Source organism: Pipistrellus hanaki (genome assembly GCF_964339955.1).
Source record: "Pipistrellus hanaki genome assembly, chromosome: 7".
In the NCBI taxonomy this organism is placed as follows: domain Eukaryota; kingdom Metazoa; phylum Chordata; class Mammalia; order Chiroptera; family Vespertilionidae; genus Pipistrellus; species Pipistrellus hanaki.
Genome location: NC_140509.1, coordinates 41,291,636 through 41,316,752, shown reverse-complemented (window position 1 = coordinate 41,316,752; position 25,117 = coordinate 41,291,636). Strand labels below are relative to the sequence as shown.

The following is a 25,117-nucleotide window of genomic DNA, read 5'->3' as shown; positions in this document are numbered from 1 at the left end:
ATGGAGCCCGCTGCAGTGCAGCAGGTGGGTGTTCTCTGCCTGGTGCTTGCCCAAACCCAGCTCCAGCTGTCACCAGGAGCCGAGACTGGCTCTCACATTCCTGAGAAAGTTCGTCAGTTTACTCACGTTCTGTTCCGCCGAGCCAGGCAATGTGTTGTCTTTAAATAACAAAACTCTGCAAATGGCAGTTCATTCGTAAAGGAAACGCCTCACCTAAGAAAGAATCTCCCCGTGCCAATCGTGGGATGCTCATTTTCCACACCAACACCCTGAGCATGCTGGCTTTTAAGAGACATAAACAGCGGATGCGAATTCTTGCTCACACATACAGAGAGAAGAGAAAGCACATCTCTCTAGAAGGCCAAGCCGGATGCTCAGCTGCTGGCTGCGTGTCTCCCGCAGGCTGTGCCACGCTCTCGGGAAGGCTGCGGGGCTTTCTCGGTGGAGGTGGTGTCCCCGGCACTGCCTTGTGGGTGGTGTGCTTGACGCTCACAAAGGTCACGTGTCTCCAAGCTCCCCCGGAGATTTGGCTTAGGGGTGACGATCAGGCCCTGGGGTGACAGTCACCCTTCCTCACAAAGCCAGAGACACAGACCCTGGTTCCCGCCCACATCGCCTTCTCTTGCTTATTTGGTTTTGCTCACGCCTGCAGCAGGCTATGGGGGAGAGCCAATACTTCCCTCTCTTGGACCCCCCACTCTCTTGACACCAATTGGAAGGCAATGGGTCCATCTACATGGGCTTAATATGCAAAACAGCACCGGCACAGAGGTGGCATCAGAGAGTGGTCAAGAGCAGATTCTCCGGAGAGGCGTCAGGTACCAGCTGTGTGGTGCCGGGCATGTTACTTAATGCCTCTGTATCCTGGTTTCCATGATGGCAGATGGGGATCCTATGTCACTTTTGTGAGGATTGTATGATTTAACGTGTAAAGTGCACTAAACAAGGCTCAGTACATGTTAGTTCTTGGTGTACGGGTTATGGGAGGAGGGACTGGTCTTCAGTTGAATCTCTTAAACCAGAACGGTCAGGCCTCGGCAGTGACAAAGAGGTGAACTGGCTTAGTCTTTCTGAAGGAGCTCTGATAGAAATACCAGCCTTGGCAAACGAATGAGGAACAGACAAATATACCCCACGTTTTTGGTCGCATCCTCTATTATTAGTAAGAAGCACATTTCCTTCTGGGGTGAACGTTAGGGACAAAAATAAGGCTCTTCAGATTACCACCCCTTTATTAATGCTGTTCAAGCACCCAACGGGCAAATGCACCCTCACAAAAGCAAATGTGGCCCATTTAGGATCCTATTTACTTTGAGCGGAAAGAAAGGGGGGTTTTGGCGCTGGAAATGCAATGTGTGATTTCGGCAGCGGTTATTAACGTCCTTAGGCGGGGGTGTGTGTTTCAGGTGGCAGCCCTCAGGGGTCATACGACAGGGAGCAGCTGAATGTTATTCTGAGGCTGCCAGAAAGATTTGCAGGCATGTTGCTATCCATATCCTGGCAGATTCACCTTTAATGGCAAATAATTTCACGGGGGCCTATTTCTCAACGTCAGCAGGTAGATATTATAGCTTTCAGTGAGTTTTCACTTTTATTTGGAACCAGTGAAAGAACAACAACAACAAAATCAAAGCATTGCCTAATGGCATGATTCTCCCCAAATCCTTTCCATAAATGCTGCCTTGTCCAGCGTTACCAAGCTTTATGACTTCTTGAATTATGAGAGTTCACAAGGTTAAAGAGAATTTCCTTGAGTAGTCAGAGTTTCCATCTGAAGAGAAGCCTGCAGCATCGGGACCTGGAGGACGCTTCTGTCTCGGAGGGCCAGCCAGGCTCCCGGAGCAGGGCACAGCGGGAGGCCCTTTGGTACAAGCAGCTCTGCACATTGGGAGGAAGACAGCCTCCTCTTTAGCTTCCTCTACCAGCCAGACCCACTTGGAGCAGGACTGAAGGGTTTGGGGAGGGAGGTGAAATGAAGCTGAGTAGATTTCTACCAAATGCGTGACGAGAAAGATCAGCTGCTTCCAAAAGCATTTTATAAAAAACTTCACATGTAGACCTAGAACAGATTACTTTACCTCTCAGGATGGTTTCTGGCTACAAACCCAGGGATACCAAATTCAGTTCCACCATGTCCAATAAAAGTAACCATTAGCTAACAGCCACCATGATGAACCTGGATCTCCTGAGCTGAGTTTGGGAACATTTTAAATTTAGAGATGCAACCCTGACATGAAGTTCCAAATGGATGCCACGAATCCTATTGGAGACCTTGAGGAAGGCAGAGGCTCTGGGGAGAGTGGATGATGGGAGTGGAAGGGAAATTTCCAGCTTCATTCTTTTCTATAATTCTGTAAACTTCAGTCTGAAACTTGCCTTTGTAAATACGCAAGTCACACTGGAGGGCTGATTCAGTATTTAAATTGTTCGGGAAAACTTTTTAAAAACTGCTTTTGCATTTATATTTTACAGAGTGAAAAAGGGCAATCATGGAAAAGCACAACCAACTGTGACTGACATAAGTGGAAAAAAAAAAAACCCGGAGCGTAACAATGAGAAGCCTCATGAGCGGAATTGCAAGAAGACAGAAGCAAGCTCCTCATCCGCAATATGCAATTATGTACGGATGAAAAATTACAGAGGCTAATAATTACAGCAGCAATTGTCCACTTGCAGAACAATTAGCCCTTTGCTCCTCATTCTGAGAGAGTGACTAATGGTACCCACAGCAAGCCAGTGACTGGCACATTGGTTTTGCAATGAAACTTTATGCTTGCTGGGAAGTGCCACCTACAGGAGCACCAGGTCTAGGGTTGCCACGAGACCCCGTGCCCAGAGACCCAAGGCTTTGAAATACGCACAGGACGGGCACTGAGGCATGTGGGCAAGTGGGTGAGAATGCCAGCGTGAGAGCTCTTGTGGACCACATATAATCTCTCTCTCTCTCTCTCTCTCTCTCTCTCTCTCTCTCTCTCTCTCGATATAAAATGAGGAAAGTAAAAATAGATGCGGGTAATGATAACAATTACACTTAATGAGTACCTTTCATCAGAGATCATAAATGTCTTCTAGTTAAATTCCACAGTCTCCTGTGATATGTAAATGAAAAATATTTGTAAGTTAAACTCTACTTTTCAGTCAAAGAAACAGAAGCATGCCAAGCAGTGGTGAACAGCATTATGATTGAAATGGATAGAGACTTCTAACTTCCTGTTCCAGAAATTACCCTCCTGCTTATTTGGTTTAGGTAAACTTTTTTTTTTTTTCAAGAGAAGGTATGTAATGTGTCAAGAGGATTAGAGGTCATCCCCCATACCACTCTCCCCGCTCCCAATGCACTCAAATTCGCAATGAGGTTACATTAAGTTCCTGGTTTGATCAGTTAAGTCTTATGAGAGGTGAGGGGGACACCCATGGCAGGAAGAGATGGTCTATCTTTGGGTGGCTTCCTGTGACCCTAGGTTTCCTGGGAGGTGGCGTGGGTGGGGTGGGTGAGCACATAGCTATTGGAAATACTATCCACACACCCAGGTCCCCACCAATTCTTTTTAAAATATATATATATTTTATTGATATTTTACAGAGGAAGGTTAAGGGATAGAGAGTTAGAAACACCGATGAGAGAGAAACATCCGTCAGCTGCCTTCTGCACACCTCCTACTGGGGATGTGCCCTCAACCAAGGTACATGCCCCAGACCGGAATCAAACCTGGGACCTTCCAGTCCGCAGGCTGACGCTCTATCCACTGAGCTAAACTGGTTAAGGCCACCAATTTTGCTGTTGCACAAACCTCAGACCTGAGCTCACGTTACCATTCCAGAATGTGTTACTCCTACCATGTACATTTTTGGTCACATACATTCTTGAAGACCATTGTCTTCCATACACAGTCAAGGCCTCCGGGACCCTGAACATCCTCTTTACCTCCTTGTAGGGTCCTGGAGAGAGCCATCTTCTGACTCTGAGTCCTTTTGTGTGGCTGTTTAATAGTTTGGTCTGAGGATTTGATTACAAATGTATTGGGCTGAAGTGCAACCTTGATCCTGTCATTGTTTTTTGTTTGTTTGTTTGCTTTTGCATTTGCTGTTATCAGACAATATACAGGGGTCTCTAATGTGTGGGATCTGGGGGGGGGGTGGTGTTCATCTCACAAAAGTCTAGGGCAGAACTGCTGAAGCATGTAGCTTTCTCGCCCACTCTCTCTTCTTTGAAAGCTGGAAGTTCTTTTTCTTCTAGTTACGTCTCAGTGAACATCCTCCATCTCCCTGCTTGGCTCCTTTAGCTTGGGTAGGTTCAGCATGGGCTAGCACATCAATTTCTCTGGCAAGGGGAGGATGGGTAGATATGGGGCCCTGGTTCTTACTGGGGTCAGAGGCCAGGGACTCTCACCACCACTCCACTCTCGCTCATGTCCTCTCCCCCTGGCCAGGCTCCTCCCCTTGTGCTGGTGCTCCAAGTAATGGCACACAATCTCCCCAGTGCACCTCTGTTCCCTCTGTCTCAAATCCCTGTGGCTACCCTCTACATAAAAGACATTTTCTAATAAAAACCCTGATTTTTTTTCTCTTTATGAGCTCAGCACTATGCTCTCTATTCAATCACAGTTGTTTCACAACCAATGTTTACCTTCCACCGCATCTCCCTATGTTTTACTGAAGACAGAGGGAGGTGCTGCTGTCTAATCACCCTCCTTAGCTACCAATGAAATTGCAACCTCGGGCCAAGATTCTAAAGTGACTCAAAAGAAAAAACACTTCTTTTCCTAAGATCTCTTGCTTTGAAGACCCTTGTCCCACTGCCAACTTCCCCTTTTCCTGATTGGCTTTGATCCAGAAACTTAATTTATGCCCCAAACAGAATCATGTCTAAAACACAGAAGTTAGATACGTAATGCTTTAGCTGAATTGTCTTGAGACCATTTTTAATTAAGTATTCTTGGAAACCATGAATATCCTGAAAGTAATGCCTCATACTTTTTCTCTTTTCCTGCATTTAGTTCCGTCGCACAAACATGCTTACTGCATCAGGTTACATATGCGCATGTTTCCTGTAGAAGTTTCAAAAAGCAATTTTCTTTCAATGTTTTTTTAATACTCACCGGAGGATATATTTCTTATTGACTCTTTAGACTAGAGAAAGGGGAGGGGCAATAATGTGAGAGTGAAACATTAATTGGCTGCCTCCCATACTCTCACCCACCAGAGATCAGACCCAAAACCTAGGTATGTGCCTTGATTGGGAATCAAACCCGCAACCTTTTGGTATATGGGACAACATTCCAACCAAATGAGCCACCCAGCCATGGTTAATTGCTTACCTTCTTACTAATAAAAATGCGATGTCACTGTTTAAGAAAAATATACAACTTCAGAACACAAAATTTAACCCAATTAGTTTTTTTTTTTTAAATTTGCCCAAATCTGTCTTAAGGTCAGATTTACATGCTAGGGGAACTATTTACACACAACTTTAGAAACAATTAATTCAGTTAAGATTTTAAAATCAGAACCAGTGTTCTTCTTAGCTATTTTGGTTTTTTTAAAGATCAGTAAAGATGATGTTTAAAATCTTGTGAACCAACTTAATCTTTTCTTGTTTTCTCACTTTGCAGTTAAGTGAGCAAAGTTAAAGTACCGTTTAGCTCCACCGTAGCCCCTTCATGCTTCCAAAATCTCAACAACTTTCCAGTTTTTGCTTGCTGGCATCTCAGGGTGCTCCTTCATGTTGTCCCAAATGACAAAGAAGAGAAACCCTTTTGACTCCTCCTCCTCCCCTTTGGAGATCTCCAATTTCCCCCAATGTCATGACTAGCATATTTAGGGAAGTCAGAGAATGATGCTTTGGGACATCTTACTCTGATAAATGACTTCAAAAATTACCTCCTGGGACTGATCTGTGGGAGATAAAGAAACATAAATTCCACAAATGTGTCTCTTGCTCATAATATCCCTCAAAAATGTCATAGTTTCATAGTAAGGACTGTGCAGTCTTTATCCAGGTATTTTTTGTTCATATCTCCTTCCTATGACTTCTTTTTAAAAAAATGTATTTCTTTATTAATTTTTTGCAGATAAGAAGGAAGAAGGATAGAGAGCTAGAAACATCGATGAGAGAGAATCATTGACCAGCTGCCTCTTGCACACCCTCTACCGGGAATGTGCCCGCAACAAAGCTACATGCCCATGACCGGAATCGAACCTGGGACCTTTCAGTCCACAGGCCGACGCTCTATCCACTGAGCCAAACCGGTTTCAGCTCCTTTGACCTCTTAACATCACTTCCAAAGTCCAACATGATAACAGGAGGTCTTTGTGCCCCTCCTACTTCTAATACCAACTGTGATGTTGCTGCCTGAGTGTGGATTGATGGGTAGAGATCCTCCTCATATATATACATACATCTCCCTTTCACAGACTTGCCTGCACTACCCTCAGATCCAAATTTGTATTAAGTAGCCAAGGAGACATCATCTTATTGTGATCAGTGGGGCCATGAGGGAGGAGCACAGAGAGCATGTCTTGGTGGAGCTTCTCTTGGCCCCTGAAATTTTTAATGGGGCCCTGGAGTTGCCAGCAACACTGTCTAGTTCTTTCTAGATCATGAAAGCACAATACTTACTAAGATCTTATCCTTTTAATATCAAGGATTATAACAATACTCCAGAAAAATTCACACTAATAGTCCATTTAAGGGAATATTTATAAACACACCTGAGTTCTTCTTGCTCTTAACCAAACTCAGCATCAATAAGGTCACAACTTCATAGGTGGGGCATTAGTGAAAGTAGAGTTGAAACTCAGGTATCTCTGGTTCACATCTCTGCATCCAACTCTCTAGTGTTCCAGAAAACATATTTCCTCACAATCATACTTCATATTATTTCTCAAAATCTACACAATGATTCTAAGTCTATGAATCTAGTATAAACCTCCAGGTCTAATTGAAGGCCTTCTATACTTTGGATATACCCTGCCTATCCAACATTGTCTTCCACTGCTCAATTGCAGGTGTAATAAACTGTTTCCTAATATGGAAACCATGTTTATTTCTCTTTGGGTGAGACTTCACTTTACCACTCAGAGAATGGCCTTCTGCATTCCCTGGCCTCAGCAACGGGTGCAGGGATCAGCATGAGACCCGCTCAGAAGCAGAGAGTTTTGCTGGGAATGCTGAAATAGAGGCAGACACTATCCACAAGACCTTGAGAGGAAGTAAGGTTGGATCTACTGGCCACCATCTTGAAATTATGAGACACAGGTCAAGTGGAAAACGGGGCTAATTAAGAGAAAGTGAAGCAGGGGACTGTGAAAAAGAAAAATGGGTCCTGCCATTGGGCCCTGCATCAAACTACATCTAAAGCCAAACATGGACCTTTCGTTATTCGGTCTTTTGCTTTATACCATTTTGCTTAGAGTTCAGTTGGGTTGCCCACCCCCATACCACTTTATGCAGATTATTATGGAGATGATATGTCAAAGTGCATGTGAAGTGCTTCACACTGTTTTACATGAAGAAATTACTCAATAAATGTTAGCTATTATTAGGGTCATGGTAGAAAGAGATTAAATCAACAAAGTATTTAAATATTTTTTTTTCTTTTTAAAAAAGTTTTATCTTAATTATTGAAAGTATTATAGATGTCCCCCTTTGTTCCCCATTGACCTCTCCACCCCACACCCACCCTGCACAGCACTATTGTCTGTGTCTTTGGTTAATCTCTTCCTGCCCCCCCCCCCCCCCTTTCCCTCAGATTTGTTAGACTTTTCCATGCTTCTATGTCACTGGATCTATTTTGTTCATCAGTTTATTTTGTTTAGTTGATTCTTTTTTCCAACAATGAAAAATAAGTGTGAAATGATTGTTTTGTGCAGACTGATGAGAACTTGGGAAAGTAGGATGGAAATAGATGAAGGTCTGCATTTGATGTTGGACTTTGCTATTTCCTAGGGATCAATAACAGTGCCTCATGGTTAAAGATTGCTTTTCATGTTTAAAAACATTCCCTTCATCATGTTTGATTTCCTTAGGCTTTTTGTCATACTCCCTTAGCAGGCTAGAATCCTTTTGAATTTTGATTTTGGAGTCTCAGATGTCTGATGGCACAGAGTTTAACATTACAACTAGATGCTTCAGACTGACACACTCCATTGGATACTAATTTGAGTTTTTTCACATGCCTTCAGTCTCTTAGGACCTTAGAAAAAGACCATTTTCCCAGGTGGATATCTAGCAATCTGGAAGATGTTTTCCAGATGGGGAATTAATTTGCTCCTTATTTTAGATGAACAGCAATTCATTTGCTTTAGAAATATTTTGTGTTGCCTAATAGCAAGATCTTCTTTGGATGATTAATGTTGGTCTCTCCATCAGAGCCCAAATCTTAGCTTGACCACTCATTGACTTAAATAACTTGATCAAATGGCTCAGGCTCTCAGCACGCCACAATCTTTATGGGATGAAGGAAGTTATATTTTGCATCGGATTTTGGAATAGTGCTTTGTACTCTGAAATTAATGTGAGATGTTCCAAAGCAAGTGGTCATTATCACCCTCTCCCCGCCCCCCCCCCCCCCCATTTTTAGCTGAAGGGGATTGAATAACATTGATTCTAATTTTCTCTTGGTCTGATAATTACAGGGTATGTGATTTAGTCCAGATAAAGGCTAACATTTGTCTAGATTTGTTTCAGTCCTTTTTTCCTCATGCCTTATAGCCACAAGAGTTTCTGTCCTTACTTTATCACAGGACTTTTAGGACATGCTGGTATTTTCTATTGCACTCTGTTACACAGAAGTTTCCCTAGTGTTTACCTTGTAAGAGAGACAATGTTGATGAAGAAGGATCAGAAATTTACCAGTTCATCCAAGTGTTTAGCAGTTTTTTCTGTGAGCCTTCTCAAAAGGCACTGGTTATAATGATTACAGCTGGTTATAACTGGTTATAAATTAAATGAAACCATTATTCTGTATTCTGCACCCTATATAAAGTGTTTCTCCATTGCACAGAATTAGAGGTTGTTAAGAAGTCTTTGGAGAAACTGCACTACAAAATGGTATAATTTTCTATAATTGTTATTCTCATTTAATATTTAAGTTCTGGAATTTGAATGAGAACTCCCCCTCACCCCTTTTAATAGTGCATACTTTTAGAACATGGCAAGGAAGAGCAAACAGTTAAATTAAATTGAATACAAGCCGAGAGTGGTTTGGCTCAGTGGGTAGAGCATTGGCTTGCGGACTAAAGGGTCCCGGGTTCGATTCCGGTCAAGGGCATGTACCTTGGTTGCAAGCACATCCCCAGTAGGGGGTGTGCAGGAGGTGGCTGATCAATGTCTCTCTCTCATCAATGTTTCTAACTCTCTATCCCTCTACCTTCCTCTCTGTAAAAAACCAATAAAATATATTTTTTAAAAATTTGAATATAAATCACAAGGAAGAAAAAGCAGAATGTTTAATAAGATAAGGGATTTGGTATGTGAGATAAACACCCAACAGAATTTCAATAGGTTGGCTCAATAAGAGTGTTGATTCTAAACCTCTCAGAAATTAAGAGGAATTTCTTGAGAAGAAAGAGGAATTTAAGCGTGTAAATTGACATCATTTATATAACATTTAAAAACACACAGAGCATACTAATTATAATTCAAGGTATCTGCACTTATAATGGAAGTATAGAAACAAAGATGGAAACAAAAAGCATGCTCATCTGAGGATAGTATTAAACTCTTGGGAAGTGAAGTAGAAGGAAATCAAGGAAGTCTTAAATGGGGCTTCAAATACACCAAGTGGCCAGATTATTATGCATTCAGATATCGTAATATCAGTGTATATCCTATATAATAAAAGGCTAATATGCATATTGTCCCCTCCACCAGGAGTTCGACCAGCAGGCTGGCCAACCACCCATGTCTCCTCCCCCTGGCCAGGCTGGCTGGACCCCAACCATGCACGAATACATACATCAGGCCTCTAATATATATATATCTGAGTGGCCAGATTATTATGCATTCAGAGATCATAATAATCTGGCCAATCATTGTATATTTGTCTTGTTTTATTTCATTTTTATAAGGAGAAAACTTCAAAAAAAATACGTCAAAATTTTAAGATGTGTTATTTATTGGTTGATGATAAATGGTTATTTTATTGTTGTTTTTACTTTTCTAAATTTGGGCACTGTGATAGTTTGTCTCTGACTCTGAGCTGAGTTAAGGGGCGAAATGTCAGTATACCACAATTTTGTACATCCAACTCTCACAAAGGCTATGAATTTAAATGGTTCCTGTCTTTGAAGCTTCAAATGAGCCCTGTCAAATTCCCAGGGTCCTCAGGGACTGATTCTACCCACCTGAATTACCTCCCCAGCTCTGCAAAGGAGAGTTTGACTATGCTCTGCTAAAAATTGCTTTATATAAACATTACCTTCCCATTTTAATATGGAAGGCTGAGCCACAAATATTTTGCAGCATGGTTGAGAATGTATTCCTAGGAAATACAACTGATTATCTTTAAGATCAGCCAGCCAGCATTGACTATCATCCTTGAACAGATGAAAGAACCAATGATTCAATCTGAAAGTAAATGTGGGTATTTTAAATGAATTGGATTCTTTTGCCATCATCATCATCATCTTATTATTATTCACCATCTCCCTCTGGTAACATGTTAATATACAGCCCATGTTCGAGATCACCAACGGAAGCAGGCACAGAGACAAAAGGAAACGAGCTGCAACAACCGGCAGCTTTAGCATTCCAGACAGTGCTTCCTGCAGGCCGGGGAGTGCCTGATAAAGAAATAAAGGTCTCCGGGCTCACCAGCAATCCACAAAGCAGCTAATTTGGTATTTCTTGCGGAAAAAGAACTGGAAGCTGCACCGGGTTTGTTTAGGAAAGAACTTGGCCAAGTTAGTTGATTAGGGTGTTTCATGAGGAACAGATTACACTCCAATCACCGTCAGAATACAAAATAGAGATGTGAAGTGAATTCTATCGAGGAACGGCCTTTTCCTGAATCCCATTTTGGGGCTGGGTAGAATTGTTCCAGATAAAGGGAAATGGTGCCTTCTTTTTCTCAAGAATGCAGGGGGAAAAAACAAAAACAAAAAACAAACACCTCAGAACCCAAACCCACCTAACTGCTAATAAAAGCCCCTCCACCCCTTCACCCACAGAGGTGAAAGAACAAAAGGCACCATCTTCTGCTGTGCGGTTTGTAGAATGCCCTGTATGTAGTTAGAAGGCCAGCTGGCATAACAAAAGATGATCAAGAGGTGTAAACTTGAAACTGGACTTGCAGCTACAAAGGGGAGATCCATGCCACGTGGGGGAGAAAAGTCCTGGGAAAAAGGGGGTAGCTCCTGACCCTTCTGGTATTTCACAGTGGAAGGAGGAGACTCACCTGCTTGTCTCTCATTCAGAGGTCAGGACAGGTGGGGGGGACTCTAAAGAAGAAAGGGCTCTGGGAGGAAAATACTGTTTTGAGTTTTCTGCTAGCTTTAGAGAGTATGAGAGAGTGTGAGATTGGAGGCGGTGACCCAAGTTTTTGATTCTTATTTGTTTACGGAGCATTGATGGTGGGCTGCAGCTGCTGGGAAGGGGTCCCAGTGTTGCTGAGATAATGACCTCCTCAGCTCAGGGCCATGGGCCAAGCCTGGGGCAGCCAGATCCCCTCTGTGGTGGCCTCAGGCCATGAATGGCTGCATCTTTGCTCCAGGGTGATGCTGAAACATGGTCACTTTTATCTATGTGTGCTGTGAGGTGAAAAAAGTTGAGAAGCCTTGGAATGGGGTACTCAGTTTGGGAACACCTGGGTGCTGTTGAAGATGTGGGTTGAGGTGTGCTTCTCCCCCCCCCCTCCCGCCCCCGCCCCCCGCAAATATATGTCCAAATCCTGACCCCTGGACCTTCTTTGTAAATACAGTCTTAGAAGTATTAAAATTAGAAGTCTTTGCAAATGCATTAAGTTAATCTTAATTCACAGTCTTAGAAGTCTTAAAATTAGAAGACTTTGCAAATGAGTTAAGTTAATCTCAAAATGAGATCACCTGGATTTAGGGTGGGTCCTATATCTAATGACCTTATAAAGGAAAGGGAAAGGAGATTTGACACAAACAGGAAGCAGATCAGGTGAAGACAGAGGCAGAGGTTGGAGTTATGTGACCACATGTCAAGGAATGCCAGGAGCCACCAGATGCTGGAAGAGGCAAGAGGGGACTTTCCCCCAGAGCAGTGGTTCTCAACCTTTCTAATGCCATGACCCTTTAATACAGTTTCTCATGTTATGGTGAACCCCAACCATAAAACTATTTTCTTGTAAAAAAATTATATTTTATTGATTTTTTTTACAGAGAGGAAGGCAGAGGGATAGAGAGTTAGAAACATTGATCAGATGCCTCATGCACACCTCCTAACTGGGGATGGGGATGTGCCCGCAACCAAGGTTCCGGCTCTTGACCGGAATCGAACCTGGGACCTTTCAGTCTGCAGGCCGACACTCTATCCACTGAGCCAAAAGGGTTTTGGCCATAAAACTATTTTCATTGCTACTTCATAACTGTAATTTTGCTACTGTTATGAATCGTAATGTAAATATCTGTGCTTTCTGATGGTCTTAGGTGAAACCTGTGAGAGGGTCGTTCGACCCCTAAAGGGTCTCAACCCACAGGTTGAGAACCGCTGCCCTAGAGCCTTTGGAGGGAGTGTGGCCTTGCCATCATCTTGGTTTCAGAGCTGGGAGAATAAACATTTCTGTTGTTCCAAGCTACCAAGTTTGCGGTCATTTGTCATGATAGCTCTTGGATGGGAACATAATTTCTATCTTGCCATTCATTCTTTGCAGAAAACTTCAATGTTTCCTTGCCTTCCCTGTTGTATATTCCCTTTTCTTTTCCCTTTTCCCCGCCTCTTACAAAGGTCTCCACTGGCTACTCTATTCCAGGGACTGGCAGGCAGTGGGACTCCAGAGCCAAGTAAGCATGGTGTCTGCTCTCAGCTCAATTGGGTGGAGGAAACAGACCTACACAGGTACTTCAACGTACAGTAGGTGCTGGAGTTGCTGCCAGTATGAAGTGCCATGAGAATCCAGAGAGGAAACGCATTGTTCAGTGGGTGTATGGGGAGTTTCCCCTGAGGTGAGAGCATTGGCACTGCATCTCCTGAAGACGAGTGAGATGAAGATGAGAGGACAGTGGAAACGCACTCACATGGAGGGGAATGTTATTTGGGATGGGATGGGGTTAATGGATAGCTCATTAGTGATATTAGGTGTGATTTTTCTACTTTTGTGACATGTGATGAGATACTGGGCTGTTTGGTATGTTCCATTACCCACATTCCATTTTGCTGGGTCAAATTCTGAACTATGCTGAGCTTGGGAATAAATTATGGCCCAAAGCTGTCCTAGGAGGAGGCCTGGGAGGTACAGAGGGGCCATATAAAATCTAGGATTGTCCAAGAACAGGACTTTTGGAAGGAAAGAGAACTGGCTGAAAGTAGAACATAGTCTCTGGGTCCACTCGCATACAGACCCAGCCAGCACTCTCCTGAGTCTTGGGTGCAGATTGGGACACTGGAAGGCGGCAGAGAAATGCTGAGGCAGCACTGTGGGTCCTCTGCCCCAGGGGGAGGGAAAACTGTATGACTGTCTCCTTTTAAAATTAGAAGTATTTTGAAGGTTGAGACTTCAGTTGTCCAAGTTTGAAATGAATGCTTTTACCTTGTCAGCGTGGGCGTCTGAGTTTAAGAATCTACATTTGACTCTCAGCATTTCACATTTCGATAGAGGCAGGTGGACTTGGTCCTGAAACCTTAGACCTGAGGGCAGTATTCCAAATATGCTCACTTAAGCCAAAGGAGGTGAGTTATGTTTCTCTCCTTGGAGGTAGGTCACTATTAAATAAAAAGGAGCCAGCTCGGGGTTGGGTGAGATGCTCCTGGTGTAGTGTAATCCCTCTCAATGCTGACTCACTGATGACTCACCTCCCCTGCGTCATTGGGCAACTTATTTAACCCCTTTGGGCCTCAGTTTTCTCACCTCTAAAATGGGGATAATATTAATACCTTCTTCATATGTTGGTTTTCAAATTAAAATCCATGTCAAGTGCTGAGCACTGTGCTGGCACATCATCAAGCAACTGTTAAAGGTCATGCTTTTGACCACAATCACTTCATGCAGAGAATTATACTGAGATGATTATGTGAAATGCCTGGCATAGGTCTAGCACTATGGTAGGTGCTCCACAAGTGTTAATGCCCCTTGTCCTGAAGGCACTCCCCAGGGGGCCTGGAGTCACCATGCATGTGGGTTGAGAGCAGATGTAGCACAGGTAGCGGGGGACACCTGTGGACCACAGAGAAAGGGAGGGCTATTGTGGTATCTCAAGATGCCAGGCCTTGAAGGTGACAGAAACCATTACCAACCACGACTGCTCCAGGCCTGGCAATGAACAATCACCCCTGATGGCAAACCCATTTCCTTAATGACATATCTAGAAAGTACCATTGGTGCCTGTAAAGGAGCAGAGGGGTCCTGTATTTCCTAAGGTCTGGGTGGGAGGTGATAGTGATGTGGCCAGGGGTGGGTGGATGGTCTAGACTGGACCAAAGCAAAGGCTACTGTATGGCCCGGGGACATCACTGAGCATTGGCTTGATGCCACCAATGCAAGGTCTCCTTGAACTCCCAATAACCTGGAATTAGGGGCATTAGATTCTATTTTTATTGGAGAGGAAACAGGTTTAGAGAGAGCAGTGGCCTGCCCAAGGCCAAACAGCTGGCAAAGGCAAAGCTGAGAATCAAACTCAGACAGACTCAAAGCTCAGATCCTTTCCCTCCACCAGTTCAGGCTGTTAGACCCCCCTCCTGGCCTGCATCCCTTTGATGATAAGCACACTCTGTTTTTTCAATAAGATATTTTTCTTCAAAATTTTGTTTTAAGGGGAAAAACAACATGTTTTGTTGTTGTTGTTCAGGCAAGTAAAGTGTGTTTGTGCCTAGAGGTATACCTAGGAAATTTCAAAGGATTGAACATACACACTTTTTAATTTAGTGAAAATACCATGTTCCTGCAAAGATTTTGCCAAGTTTTGCTTTCAAAAGAGGAATAAACCAGGAAATTACAGGAAAAGCCTCTTTTCCTTATGGGTCTGAAACAAATTGAAAGTGGGATGTTATTGCTACATTTATATATAGAACAAATGTCTTTGGGAAAAAAAAAACACTTTTGAATTGTTTCAGATACTCATTTTAGTGCCTTGAAATTAAACTTGTAGTCAAACAGGGGTGGTAAGAGGACCCTGCAGAATTTCTGCTAGATCCGGTTCCTCAACCTTGCACTATTAAAATTTGGGGCTAGGTAAAAAAAAAAAAAATTTTCAAGGAGTTGTTTGCTATATTGTGGGATGTTTAGCAGCATCTCTGGCCTCTACCATGTTCCAGTAGCAATGTCCCCCAACCCCCATAAGTCGTGACAATCAAAGACGGCTCCAGATATTGCCAGATGTCCCTTGGGACATAACACACACTGTTGAGAACAATTGAGCTGGATTAAAAAAAAAAACAACAACAACATTATCATCAGTTAATATTTGTGCTTGTCCTCATGGTTTGTGGCATTGTATCAACAGCACATCTGCTTCCTGGCAGTCCCAAGGCCCAAGGGAACAGCAGAACCGAGACCTCACCACCATAGGATTCTATTAGGACTCCTGTCTCCTATTTTTAAAATAATAGCTTTATTGAGATAGAATTCACATACCATAAAATTAACCCATTTAAAATATACAGCCCAGTGGTTTTTAATATATTCATAGAGTTGTGCAACCACTACCACTATTTAATGTTAGAATTTTTGTTTACCCCCAAAATAAATTTACTACCCACAAGCAGTCCCACCCCTTTCCCAACCCCTGGCAACCACTAACCTACTTCTGTCTTCATGGGATTTGTGGAATTCCATTCCTAAATGTGAGATATTTGGCATGAAAACCTAATGCCCAATGTGAATAAGGTTCCTCCTTCTGACCGGATAGCTTCTCTTTTCCCTTAGGTGCTATATATGTTGTTTTAAAGTCCAGCTCAAGATTCTTCTTCCAGGAAGCCTTCCCTGGTTTTCTCTCTGGTCTGTCTCATGATCACCCTACAGCTCCTCTCTTCTTTCTATGCAACCAATCGCCACTCACTTTGGTAGCACTTTGCTGGGGAAGATACCTTCCCACCATGCACTCAGGTCTTGGTTTCATGGAATCCACAGTGTCACAGAGTCAATATTGTTTGGTGGCTGACCTATCCTGAGCCTCAAAGGGTACTTTGTGAGATGAAAAAACAAACAAGCAAAACGAAAGATATTGAGTGAACTAGGTCCGCCCTCACTCAGATTTCCTAAAAAGTCCTATCAGTGGCTGAGGCTTTTTGGGCTTCGACACTGGGGCGATGGGCAGGGGTGGAAAAGTCAAGTGAAAAAATCCACAAATGACCCCAGCTTCAACAGTCAATCACAACAGGAAAAACCAAGCAGGGAGTGTTTGTAGGGAGCGGCAATAGGGTCAAGCCTGGGACTGACCTGTGGCAGGGCCATAAACAGGTCCCAGCTTGGAGGGCAGAGCACTCTTAGCATAATTAAGCTTGACCTTATGATCCTCCCTTTTTTCTTTCTAGAAAGCTAATGGGCTGTGGGAGGTGCAGCAAGTGCTGCCAAAATAAGGCTTGAGTAAGGAGACTAGCAAGAACATTACAAACATGTTGACCCCTCCCCTTGTTTTGCTTTGTGTGCTCTGATGATAAAACAAAACTCCGGCTTACAGACTGGGTCACTGTTTCCTCATCCAGGCAGTGATCCACCTGGCCCCAACTGTATTCTCTCGTCTGTCTTCTCCTCCTCCTCCTCCTCCTCCTCCTCCTCCTCCTCCTCCTCCTCCTCCTCCTTCTTCTTCAATATATTTTATTGATTTCTTACAGAGAGGAAGAGAGGGGGATAGAGAATTAGAAACATCAATGAGAGAAAATCATCGATCAAATGCCTCTTGCACACCCCCTACTGGGAATGTGCCCACAACCAAGGTAAATGCCCTTGACCAGAATCAAACCTGGGACCCTTCAGTTCCCAGGCTGATGCTCTATCCACTGAGCCAAACCGGTTTCGGCTTGTCTGTCTTCTTTAATCCTTCCCTGCCCCTCCTCAGGTTCACCTCTAGCCATGCTGGATATGGTCCTCTAACTACTTCCAACCCGCCACCCTCCAGCTTTGGGGAGGTGGCAGCAAGCCCCCACCACCACTGGGCCCACTGGGGCCTCTGTGAGGAAGATGTGGGAAGGGAAGGAATGAACTTTCCCGAGTGTTTATCATCTGTCAGCACTGGGCCAGAATGGTAGTAGCTAAGAACACAGTATCCCCTGGGTACCCAGCTCAGCAATAAGTGCTCACGTGTAATTCTCGGAACAACCCAATGAGACAGGTGCTATCTCCATGACCATTTTAGAGATGAAGAAGCTGAGACCTAGAGGGATTAAGTTGTTCAAGGTCACTGAAAACTGGTGGAGTAGAGTTCTGGTCCAGAGTCTGGGTGTGTAACGTTGCACACCCCACTTCTCCGAGGAACACTGCGGATCTGACATACCTTAGCTTCTGTTAGTTCTCATGGCAAACCTGTGAGGTGAATATTATTACCCGTTTCCCAATGAGGAACCTGAAACTCAGAGAGATGAACTGCCCTGAAGCTCACAGGTGGCAGAGCCAGGATTCAAACTCAAGTTAAACGGAGGTCATCCCACAGCGATGCCGCCAGGGGCAGCACCTATGACTGGGTCCTTCCAGGGGGCAGCCTGGAAGCCTTAGCTCTCATCCTGCTGGAGAGAAGGGCCCCTGCTTATGAAGAGCAAATGCTTAATTGCTTTCTTATCTTCAAGTGAGGGCGAGAAACACATTTGTCTAGAAGGATCTGATTTTCCTGGCAGAGATAGAAAGAATACGGAAAAAGAAGCAAGGTGCTCACACTTAGAATCCCGGAAAGTAGTTAGGAGAAACAAGATTCAACTGTTTGCAATTCTTAAAAGAATTGTTCAGACTTAAGGACTGGTGAGCATGTGAGCTGGGCTGGTGGCCAGGCCCTGGGTCAGGATGCTGACATCTCTTCTCCGGGAAGGCTCACCTCCTGTCTGGGAGATCAGCACCCCTTGAACCTGATAAATATAGATGAACACACCTCGAATCTGAGCAGAAGCTCATCAAAGAAGAGAGCTAATTACGGGTCTCATTATTTACATAATTTGGATGACAATCTTGAAAATAGTTATACATCAGTAACTCATGATTTTAATCAGGCTGCAAATAATGAAGAATAACAGAGATCAAGCCAGGCTGATGTGCACAACTTTAAACATATAGTTAGCACTTCTACATAGAGCAAAATGCCAGGGATTGCAAATTGTCTTAGCTGTTATGGAGAAATGGGGTAATGGATCAAAAAAAAAAAAAGTATGGATAGTAAAAATTGATCAAGACAGTTATTTGAATCTGGAATTATAGATGAATCTGTAACTGCTTTAATCAAAGTATATAGCTGTAACACAGAGTACATCTTAGTGAACGCTTAGTGAGTAGGAACATGGCATAGATGAAATAATTTTATTATCAGAAAACCATAAAGTTCAATTTTATGCAAAAAAGTAAAAATGACAAGCAATCTAACAATTGGACTATCTAAGAAATATTGTAATATTCCACAGACATAATCTACTTTCCGGCTGGCTATAGACAGTTTGATTGCTTTAGTAACAGATAACTGACCCCACGGAGCAACTTGCGCTTCCTCTGGAGGCTTTGTCCTGCCTGCAGACTTACACACATGCATGCCTTCTGCCTGCAGGGCCTGCCCCCTTCTGCTGGCTACTTAACCTCTCTGATCCTCTGTTCCCCACAACCTTTCAACAGGCAAGGCTACTGTCCTCCCCTCAGGATCCACTTTTGCTTCCCTTATCACCATCACAGCATTCACAATTACAATCCATTGGCTGTTATGGGAATGTGCCATTTGTGTGGCAGTGAAGGGTGCTGGGTTCAAATTCTGAAACTGCCACTTGCTAATCCTCAGCTTCCACATTTTCAAAATGGGGATAAAGCCTGTTGAGACAAAGACAGGTAATTACCACACAGTGAGACTGCATTTTCCAGCCTTTTCTATAGTGATGGAAGGCCATGGGACCGACGACAGACAATGGACTATGAGCAGGTGTTATGAGGACAACTTATCATACTGGCCCTTCATAAAACCCCAACCCCTTTGCCAGGTTAAGGCAGTTTAGAACTGTGACCTAATAAAATCAGTGTTTATAGGCAGGAGAGACTTAGCTCCAAAATCATTACTTTTTTTTTTAGAGGATTATTTTATTTTTTAACATATTTTATTGATTTTTTACAGAGAGGAAGAGAGAGGGATAGAGAGAAACATCGATGAGAAAGGAACATTGATCAGCTGCCTCCTGCACATCCCTCACTGGGGATGTGCCCGAAACCAAGGTACATGCCCTTGACCAGAATTGAACCCGGGATCCTTGAGTCCACAGGCCGACGCTCTATCCATTGAGCCGAACCGGTTTTGGCCCGAAATAATTACTTTTAAGGGCACATCCTCTACCCCAATTAAGAATACCCATTTTGGTCTTCAAGCGAGTGTAAAATGAACATCTCTGGAGAAGCTACTGATAGCTGGGTCTTTAGCTGTTACAATAGCTAACATTGCCTTAACTAGTATACCAACCTTAGAGAAGTGTGCACTGTTATAGAGATTATGGTTGACAAGAGTTCCTGGAACATAACAGGCCCTTAACAAAGTCTGACAAATGAAAGGGCAATTAAGTTCTCCAAAAGAGAAAACAGAACCTGTAATAATAAAAGCATTATATGCAAATCGACCAAATGACAGAACAGCAGAATGACCTTCTGGATGACTTCACTATGATACCCACTGGCACTAGGCCAGCCCTGGCAGGTGCAATGTGATTGGTTGGGGGCTGGCCACCACCCCAAGATCTCCCTGCAGAGGGACGCCCAGGCCGCTGACAGGCAGGCTGTGGCTGGTGGGTGGGGCCTCCTTCTTTGGGGCAATCAATCACGGAGCTCCTAGACTGTGGGAGGGCACAGGCCAGGCTGAGGGACTCTCCCCAGAAGATGAATTCTGTGCACCCGGCCTCTATTTGTATATAAAACGATTTTCTTGTTCTTTTTGTGGCACCTCAGAGGCTGTCGGCTGCCACAGGATGAAGCTCAACATCTCTTTCCCAGGCACAGGCTGCCAGAAACTCATTGAAGTGGGTGATGAACACAAATTTTCATGCCTTTAATGAGAAGCGTATGGCCGCAGAAGTTGATGCTGATGCTCTGGGTGAAGAATGGAAGGGTTATGTGGTTTGAATCAGTGGTGGGAACAACAAACAAGAGTGTCTTTTTTTTTTTTAATGAAATGTATTTTATTTATTTAGTTTTTATTTTTAAAAATATATTTTATTGATATTTTACAGAGAGGAAGAGAGAGATACATAAAGTTAGAAACATCGATGAGAGAGAATCATCATTCAGCTGCCTCTTGTACACCCCCTACTGGGGATCTGCCCGCAACCAAGGTACATGCCCTTGACCAGAATCGAACCTGGACCTTTCAGTCCGCAGGCTGATGCTCTAACCACTGAGCAAAACCGGTTTCGGCAACAAGGGTGTCTTGACCCAGGACAAAGTCCGCCTGCTTCTGAGTCAGGGACACTCCTGTTACAGACCAGGGAGAACTGGAGAGATAAAAAGCAAATCTGTGGAATGCAGTCTCAGTGTTCTCAACGTGGTCATTGTAAAAAAAAAAAAAGGGGGGGGGGCAGAAAGATAGTCCCGGTCTCATTGATACCACTGTGTCTCGTCACCGGGGGCCAAAAGAGCTGGCATAATCCGAAAACCTTTCAATCTCTCTAAAGAAGATGATGTCTGCAAATAGGCGAGAAAGCCTCTAAGCAAAGGAGGTAAGAAACCTAGCGCCAGAGCACCCAGCCTCCTGTTCCTTCATGCCTCCTGCAACACAAAAATGCAGGCGTATTGCTCTGAAGAAACAACGTACTAAGAAGAGCAAGGAAGAGGCCGAAGGATATGCTAAACTTTTGGCTGAGAGAATGCGGGAGGCCAAAGAAAAACGCCAGGAACAGACTGCGAAGAGATGTAGACTGTCCTCTCTGAGAGCCTCTACCTCTGAGTCCAGTAAAAAAAAGGAGACTTTGTATAACAAATAAAAGAGAGCAAATATATATATTTTCTCTGGTCAAGCCAAGTTTAATTATTTTTTCCTGTCAAGTTAGATATAAATATAATTGGACTCCTAAAAGTTTGTAAGGTTTATAGTCTCTTGTGGCTAAATTAGTTTAACTTATAATCAAGATGTCTCCCAGATTTCCAGAATATGGGTGTTGAATGAGACCTTAGCTCAAAAGGTATTACACACAGCCTTCTCATTTTATAGATGAGAAAACCAAGGCTTGATGAGGCTATTGCCCTTGGGTAATCAGGGGCAGAGCAAGGACTTGTAACTTGTAATTATTTTCACAACTAAAATAGAAGTTTTCTGATCCTAAAAGTTACAAATGATTTATGGCTGAAAATTGGGAAAACAGAAATGTTTTATTTGACGGAGAAAGTAAGAATAGCTCTAATGTAGACGCTGATTATATTAATAATCTTCTCTCTGTGTATATATTTCACAGAGTTTAACAGAGGTCGTGGTGCATACCATTTTAAATACTGGGCACTTAAAACTTGACCCTGGACCTCAGGGAACATTCAAGGCTCCCTGGGCCATTTGTGGGGATGAGGTTAGTGTGGGGTAGGATTGCTGTGGCTGTTTTGACTATAATAAAATGACATTCCATAGAGTAGAAGAGTTCCCACCTCTTTCTTGAGGAAGCTGAGGGTGGGGGGGAGAAGTGGGGGGGAGAGGGGAGGAGGGACACGGCCTGGGAGGTGCGGGGGGGGGGGGGGGGGAGAGACACGGCCCGGGGGCTTAATGCTTTCCAGGGCTATTCTCCAGTCTCCTGGTTCCTTCCCCCTCTTGGGGTCTAAACCTCTTGAGCAGCAATAAGCGAAGGAAGGAAAGGTTACGCTGGGACAAGGTTCTTGTTTTCCCAGTTGCTAGGCACCTGGGGCTTTCTGCCCTGGTGACCTTCTATACCTGGCCCAATGTCCTGTCTGTCTAACTGCCTGCCACAGAGTGAGGATAAGGCAGACTCTTTGGTCCCCATGGGCGGAAACAGGCCCAGCTGTGCTGTTTTCTTAGCTGGGAAGTTGGAGCTGTGGAGTAAAGGTTGGGGGCATTTCTGCCTCCTTCCCAACAACTCTCAAAAGTTCTGGTCAAGGCCACGTGCCCGGGTTGCAGACTTGATCTCCAGCAGGGGGTGTGCAGGAGGCAGCCAATCAATGGTTCACTTACATCATTGATATTTCTATCTCTTTCCTGTTCCCTTCCTCTCTGAAATCAATAAAGACGTATTTTTAAAAAAAGTACAGAGAATTTCTAAAAATTCTCTTCCTCTTTGTCTCCCCTCCCATCTGTCTCCTCCCCTCTCCTAACGGGGGTGGGGGGGGGGAGGGGGAGGATGGGAAGGGAGAAAGTCCCTTGCTCCTTGCTCCTCACATAACGTATCTATTCTCCACTCTTTCTGTAGCACTGAGGTTCCTCCCACAGCCTCTGTGACGCAGGCAGAAAAAGCCCAGAACTCTTTCAGGTAAGATAGAGGGCACGGCTCTGGACATTCATAGTTAATACTAGAAATTCATGCACAGGGAGGGGGGTCACCTCAGCCCAGCCTGCATTCTCTCCAATCCGGACCCCTTGGAGGATGTCTGACTGCCAGCAGGTGGACATCCCTCTCACAATCCTGGACCTCTGGCTCCTAATCGCTCACCTTCCTGCCTGATTGCCCCCAACTACCCCCTCCCTGCTGACCTGGTTGCCCCCAATTGCCCTCCCCTGCTGGCCTAGTCACCCCTCACTGTTTCCTCCCCCCCCCCCGCCAGCCTAATTGCCCCCAACTTCCCCCCCCCCCTACAAGCTTGGTCACCCCCAACTGCAGCCCCATGCTGGTCTGGTCACCTCTAACTGCCCCCCCCCCCCCAAGCCTGGCATGCCTCCTGCCAGCCTGGTCACCCCCAACTGTTCCCCCCTGCTGGCCTGGTCACCCCTCATGCCCCCTCCCCCCTCCCACCGCCTGGTCACCCCACGCAGCCTGCTATTCAGTCATTTGGTCATTCCTCATGAACCCTCCTGCCGGCCTGGTAGTAGGCAGCCATCTTTTGAGGGTATGAGGGTCAATTTGCATACTACATCTTTATTATATAGGATCCCCCTCTCAAAGCTTAAATCCATCCTCTCAGTTTTAATTGAGCTTTCTGGTAATGGCTTCATTTCCAAAACAAGGCTTTGCAGGTAGAATGCTTACACATGTATCAGGCAATTTTACAGCTGATTCAGGCTCACAGAATTAATAAAAAAGGAGGTAACTGAGTTCAAGACACTGAAAACCAAAGCTCATGGCAGACAACAGGAGGCAGTGAGTTCTTTCCAAAACTACTCCCGTTTGTCTCAGGAGTCCTTTTTCTTATTGTCTGCTTCTTCCCTTTTTCTTCTGTTCAGCCCCTGCTCCCACCATCCAGCTGTCAACAGCAGCGGCCGCAGACACTGAGCAGCACAGAACCGTGCTGTCTTTTGCTATGCAGGAAATAAGAAAGGGAAGAGGAAAACCTGCAGGGCAGGGACAGTGAGTACGCTGTCACAGATATGGAAAGGAAAATCCACCCTCAACTCCTGAGAGCTGGGAGTTAACACTTGGAGCCAAAGAGAAATGTGAAAATGAACCCTGCAAGCACTGCCTACAAGGACAGCTGGATACCCTCCTTCTAACTGGCAATACACTCCCCCCTCCCCCCCCAAACACTGCAGTGGGGTGGGGGTGGGGTGAGGTGGAGATGGCTCACCATATAAAATCGCACAGGAAGAGTTTATGTGGAAAATATAACTGTAGCCGACATGATAAATTTCTTGGTACAGGAGAGATCACACGACCTAGAAAGCATCTGTCTGGAGAAGTAGGGATGAAGCTTGAGGCACAGTGAGGTGAGACACACCCTGCTCTGGGTCACCCCTCAGGTTGCACGCTGGTGGATTCCTGTCCGGTAGGCAGAAGGCAGCTAGCTGACTGACAACCGATTGCTATTGAAGGACTGGTTAATTCATCGTATTCAGGATGCTGCAGAGAGATCTGAAAAGCGATCTGGAAGGAAATGCCTGGCTCTGTAGCTAGTGCATCCCATTCAGAGCATTCTCTCTGTTGTTGAGTTGAATTTCCCCCCCAATTCCCTAGGTTATGTTAGTGAGTTCACTTCAGGCTCCACCATGTCCCCTGTCAACCCCACTCCCGCCGTGCCCATGACAAGGACAGACGTAGGCTTCACTCTCAGCCCCCATTCCCGGCATCCTCCCACACATTGCCCGTCCCGGGAAGCATCGATTGCACCCAAACCTGAGATGCCTCACGCCTGAAACCCTTTCCCCGGAAACACTGCCTCCCCAAGGATGTCCTTGGAGTAATGGACAGCCCTTTGCAGTCCAGGTGAAGAAGGCATTCTGACTCCTTTTCATGTGAAACAACAGTCTTTGTCATAAGGTTGACTTTGTGGCAGTGAGATTTCCAGCGAGGTTGTACCTAATTCCATCATGTCACTCCTCCTTTTAGGAAAAACGTGTGTGTGCCTATTGTGTGCTTATGTGCTAGGGGCTAGGACTAAGAAAAAAGAACAATACCAGTCCCTCCTCTTCAGCAACTCAGAGTCTAGAAATAAACAGAAATGATTGCAGCACAAGCCCATTGTACCTGGTCTAGTGTCAGCTCCGGGGAACCCTTCCAGAGCCAGGGGTGAGAAAGGAGGGGCAAGCACTCCAGGTGGATGGAGCTCTGGCTACTTCCCCAAGTCAGCTGGTCTTTTCAGTTAATGTTGTCACTCTTTTTTTTTTTTTTTTAAATATATTTTATTGATTTTTTGCAGAGAGGAAGGGAGCGGGTTAGAGAATTAGAAACATCGATGAGAGAGAATCATCA

The 25,117-nt window shown here is 44.5% G+C and overlaps 1 pseudogene across 1 annotated transcript; it reads left to right on the top strand.

Annotated features, from left to right (window-relative positions):
* LOC311625861 (small ribosomal subunit protein eS6-like) lies at positions 1-24,561 on the top strand (annotated as a pseudogene). Its single transcript has 4 exons — positions 1-146; positions 2,473-2,620; positions 20,704-21,230; positions 24,383-24,561. The product of its transcript is annotated as a small ribosomal subunit protein eS6-like (transcript).
* Positions 24,562-25,117: the final 556 nt, after the last annotated feature.